At 41.0% G+C, this 5,790-nt stretch overlaps 1 non-coding gene across 1 annotated transcript; it reads left to right on the top strand.

Annotated features, from left to right (window-relative positions):
* The first annotated feature begins 580 nt into the window (after window positions 1-580).
* Trnat-ugu (transfer RNA threonine (anticodon UGU)) lies at window positions 581-655 on the top strand. Its single transcript has one exon. It is a non-coding gene; the product is annotated as a tRNA-Thr (tRNA).
* Window positions 656-5,790: the final 5,135 nt, after the last annotated feature.

Below are 5,790 nucleotides of genomic sequence, written 5' to 3'. Positions count from 1 at the left end.
AATTTTACAGGTGATAAGAACAACTGCAAGACAGATATTACATTATGCAAAAGACAACATGGAAGTTACATGAAAGAAATAAATCGATACTGAGCCTGAGTGTTATGAAATTTAGTGTATGTCAACAACTTTACTGCTTTGGCCAGAAGTATATATACTTAAGTTAGTTAACACATAGTAAGCAGGAGATCCCGGGTTCGAGTCCTGGTCGTGGCACACATTTTCAACATGTCCCCAGTGAAGTATGTCAACGCCTGTTTGCAGCTAGGGTGTCTATTTAATTATCATTTCATTTCTAGCAAAGCTGCATGGTCATCCACGGTATGTGTTCTTTCGGGAACAGATACTACCGTCATATATAGTTAAAATATGGCTTCCCGGCCATTGACCTTCTTGTGTAAACGCACACGCTATTCCCGAACTCGTACGGGACTTGGTAGATTAATCTGCCACGAGTAATGAGTATGATGGGCAAACATCTATTAGGCGCACTACGAAGTAGTGGTGTGGACATGTTGGGAATGTGGATCTCACGGGGAGCGTGCAAGGGATAAGTGCCTGCAGACGCACTATCCTCTGTGCCCTCGGTGGCTCAGATGGATAGAGCGTCTGCCATGTAAGCAGGAGATCCCGGGTTCGAGTCCCGGTCGGGGCACACATTTTCAACATGTCCCCAGTGAAGTATGTCAACGCCTGTTTGCAGCTAGGGTGTCTATTTAATTATCATTTCATTTCTAGCAAAGCTGCATGGTCATCCACGGTACGTGTTCTTTCGGGAACAGATACTACCGTCATATATAGTTAAAATATGGCTTCCCGGCCATTGACCTTCTTGTGTGAACGCACACGCTATGCCCGAACTCGTACGGGACTTGGTAGATTAATCTGCCACGAGTAATGAGTATGATGGGCAAACATCTATTAGGCGCACTACGAATGTAGTGGTGTGGACATGTTGGAAATGTGGATCTCACGGGGAGCGTGGAAGGGATAAGTGCCTGCAGACGCACTATCCTCTGTGCCCTCGGTGGCTCAGATGGATAGAGCGTCTGCCATGTAATCAGGAGATCCCGGGTTCGAGTCCCGGTCGGGGCACACATTTTCAACATGTCCCCAGTGAAGTATGTCAACGCCTGTTTGCAGCTAGGGTGTCTATTTAATTATCATTTCATTTCTAGCAAAGCTGCATGGTCATCCACGGTATGTGTTCTTTCGGGAACAGATACTACCGTCATATATACATAGTACAGTTTCTGGGTCCCCATTTAATGTCGAGCCGGAAGTTCAATAATTCTTACAGTGAAAGTATTTATGACGTGTAATAGATATTCTAAAGAGGTTTTTGTTTTTACAAATATGACTTATTACAACTTAACAAGACCTTGGCAGATTTAGCACCCCATGTCTCACTTATATTCTGCATAATGCAAATACGTATATATCCCATTTCAAAACGCATAGTAATAATATGAATTAACACAGCAGTTTGATGAGCATTTCTGTATCACTGTCCTTACATATCAAATATAAATCAAACATCAATCTGTTACTCCATTATTAAGTAGTACCGTTTAATGAATTTTACCTTTCTTGCTTTGAAACAGTCAGTTTACGTCAATGAGGTATACCGTTTTGCCAAGATATTTTAAGCCTTTATTTATGTTGTTCATGAACAGTTACTTCACAGACACTCGCTGGATTGTGTTATCGTTCCGTATCCAATTTACAAAACAGATCCTAAATTAAAGTAAAGTCATTCACAGTAGTTAGTTTTCTTGCATAACAGTATATTTACCTGGAATCGTTTCGCCTGGTTAAGGTGATGACCGTTTGATTTATAAATCTACAGTTTCGCTTTACAACTTGAATAATATTGATTCGATACCCGTTAACTTAACTGTTGCTCCCTATCAAAACATAATCCTACCATTACACACGATCACCGCCAACTTAAATTCCTGTCATAGGACTAACATTATCGGCTACTTACTAAGGGAGTAACAACTGGCAGTGTTATAAGCTTATTTACTTTTTTCTATGTGTCTAGTTTTCATTTGACTGCCCTTTGTAGAATCAAATGAAGAAATTAGAAAGCGTGCAAACATTTATTCATATATGAAAAAACACAGACTAAAATACGATGAGCATGTTTAAGCAGTGGAAACAGATTGACAGATTGTGGAGTCTATGAAAGTAGCAGTAAGGAAAACACTGAGACAATAAAATGGACCATTGCCGTTGAAGAAGACCTAAAGAAAGCAGGAGTAACACATGATTTACCAAATGGACAGATTTTTACACAGAAAATTCACGACTGGGCAGTTGGCATGGCGGAGAAACCAAAGAACAAATCAGCTTTATCTGACGGGTGGAAAAGAGCCCATTCTGAGAGAATATATCTCCTGTTGTACATTGCGTGGTTCAGTAGGATCCAAATGCTAATAACAATATCGACAGCAAATGTTGTCAGTGACAAAAATATTAATTGATACAGCGATAACACATTTACTATCATCAGCAGCAGAAGAGATAATGGCACAGGAGAAGAATCAAAGTGACAGCAGCTCTTAAAAAATATCAGACTTGTTTAGAGTAAGCTACTGACAAGTGTGTTAAAGATGTATCTACTGTGATGAAAGTTTAAGCATTACCTGCCTTTTGAATTTTGAAAGTGGCGTAATGGCTCGGGTTAAAATATTCAACAAATAACACACTGCTGGGAGAGGAAGAGGTTGGCACGGCAGATATGATAAAAACGATTCTCTGAGTTTCTCGCTGGGTGAAGATGATGGGAGTGGCGCTCATATCAACGAAGTTCCCGGCTTAAAATCCGATAACTTTATACTAGTTCAACTTTCCGAGGAAGAAAGCGAGATCATATCATTTACAGTGATTTAGCAAACATATGACTGACTTGTTATTTGCAGCTACTGACAAGGAGTAAAGGCGGAATGTTTGAACGCTGTAAAATCTCCAAGTAATGAATAGCTAGGAGGACTGTGGTACGAACACCGTGCTCACACAGGTGTCAAAATTCTACGAGAACATGTACAGCTTTAATTAGCTAGCAGGTGTAAGACGTGCTGATTTATAGATCTGGTTGTAACATTTAACTACAGTTTTTTTTTCGATTGCTGTAACTTTCCTGGACCATCAATATACTGCCCGCCCACCGATTCGTATCTGCTTGCGAGCGAATAACCTATCGGGGCACCCAGCTAGTTCCGGGACACCAAGCCGCAGTCGTATAAGCTGGGGCGCATCCAGTAGCAGATAACAGATAAGACGTCAGCGCGGTGTGAGCTGTGTATAATCGCGGTAGCTGTAATTTGCCGGCTTCTGTGTCTGGGCGTTGTCTGTGGGCGGGCCAGCCCCTTGATTTCGTACCTACAGACACGGAGTCATTACTGAGTCATTGGCCAGGCTCACACCAAGGCGACAGAGGTCATTGAACTGGGCTAGCAGAGGTTTCTGCAATCGCGGGCGCTGACGATTATCCCAGTATCCTCACTTCGCCATGTGCGAGTCTGTTAACTGATGCGATGTTACATGTGCTATGAAGCTGTCAACGCTGTACCGTCTTTTTTTGCTGTAACTTATGACTACCCGAGCATACTGTAAGTAGGCTGTTTAGGTTTTTTTATTGGTAACGCCACCTCTGTATGAAAATCACTGGCTGTGCTGTGTGCAGTCTGTAAGCTACATTCACTATGATGAGGAATACTGTTATCCTCAAATATAATTTGCATTAATAATATGTTATTTACTTTGTAAAGATGTTTAGACATTATTTATCTGTTCTGTTTTGTTGCTCATGTGTGAAGTTGATGTTTCAAAAGTTATACTGATCTTTTATGTAGGTACTTATAATTCCTGTAACACTGATGTATATGTTATTTCGATTCTTTTGTAAAGCCTGTATTACTACAAATGTTATCTGTATTATTATGTTTTTAATGATGTTTTCTGTATCTTTGTAATTGTATTCTTATGTTATAAAATTGTAATTGACACCAGTCCATCAAATTAAGTAACTTGTAAGTTCCATTTCACTGCACACGTTTCTGTTGGTCATAGTATATGGACAATATGTGAGAAGTAGGGACTGTTAGTGTTTGCACGTGTGTTAATAATTCAGCAAGGGACTGGATAACAGCATTGCTGGTTCTAAGGACAATTAAAAAACTTTGTGAGTGCACAAGTGGTGGTTTATGGACTTGCTATATTGTCCGCAAGACTCTTCGTTGGTGATTGTGCACCTGCACATTTGCAACAGATGGCTGCTGGCCGTCTCTACAAGGACTACAGTGGGTCTGCACCTTCGATGACCCACCAATACCACTATTTCTACAAGGACTACAGTGGGTCTGCACCTTTGATGACCCACCAATACCATTATTTCTACAAGGACTGCAGTGGGTCTGCGCCTCTGGTGGCCCACCAATACCGTAATCTCTACCAGGACTACAGTGGGTCTACTCTGTGATGACCTACGTACCAATATTCTTCAAACCTTTGACTGACTCTGCGGTGGGTTTGCTCTGTTGTGGCCCATTACCTGTCTGCATGTCGAGAGTCAGCACTGTCTTTCCGTTGGAAGGACAACGCTACTTCTTCAAGACTGCATGGAAATCCACTACTTCCGTATGCATTTTCTTTTACTGCTCAGACTTTGAGAAAAACACTGCTATTTTACTGTGATGAACGATTAGGACTGTCTTTATAGACTGTGAGAAAGTTTAGCTTTTGACCAACATTGTATCAATAAGTCTGTGCAATTGATATCTTTGTTCTTGTAATTATTAAAAATTTTATCAAATCATTATTGGCCACTGTCCAAAACAATTTGTAAAAATTTTTTGTGGGGAGCATGGGGGCTATGTAAGTAGGCTGTTTAGGTTTTTTTATTGGTAACGCCACCTCTGTATGAAAATCACTGGCTGTGCTGTGTGCAGTCTGTGGCTGCTTTGCATTGTTGTAATACTCGCCATTGTAGTGTTAGGCAGCTGGCTGTGAACAGCGCGTAGCGTTGCGCAGTTGGAGGTGAGCCGCCAGCAGTGGTGGATGTGGGGAGAGATATGGCGGAGTTCTGAAATTTGTAACACTGGATGTCATGAACTGCTATATATATTATGGTTTTTCAACACTATTAAGGTAAATACATTGTTTGTTCTCTATCAAAATCTTTCATTTGCTAACTATGCCTATCAGTAGTTAGTGCCTTCAGTAGTTTGAATCTTTTATTTAGCTGGCAGTAGTGGCGCATGTTGTATTGCAGTTGTTCGAGTAACCAAGATTTATGTGAAGTAAGTGATTTGCGAAAAGTATAGGTTAATGTTAGTCAGGGCCATTCTTTTGTAGGGATTTTTGAAAGTCAGATTGCGTTGCGCTAAAAATATTGTGTCTCAGTTTAAGCATAGTCATGTATAATTGTTCTAAGGGGAAAAAATGGTTCAAATGGCTCTGAGCACTATGTGACTTAACTTCTGAGGTCACCAGTCGCCTAGAACTTAGAACTAATTAAACCTAACTAACCTAAGGACATCACACACATCCATGCCCGAGGCAGGATTCGAACCTGCGACCGGAGCGGTCACGCGGTTCCAGACTGAAGCGCCTAGACCGCACGGCCACACCGGCCGGCTCTTCTAAGGGGACGTTTCAATACTTACATAGCTATTTGTCATTCCTTCTGCTGATGATATTTCAGTTGATGTCTTTTCTGTTCTTCTATCCGTGATCTTTAGCCAATTCATTTTTTTCTAAAAATCGATGATTTTTCGATCCGCT

The sequence above is a fragment of the Schistocerca nitens genome, chromosome 1 (assembly GCF_023898315.1).
Source record: "Schistocerca nitens isolate TAMUIC-IGC-003100 chromosome 1, iqSchNite1.1, whole genome shotgun sequence".
NCBI lineage: Eukaryota > Metazoa > Arthropoda > Insecta > Orthoptera > Acrididae > Schistocerca > Schistocerca nitens.
This window is presented reverse-complemented; position numbering and strand designations above follow the sequence as displayed.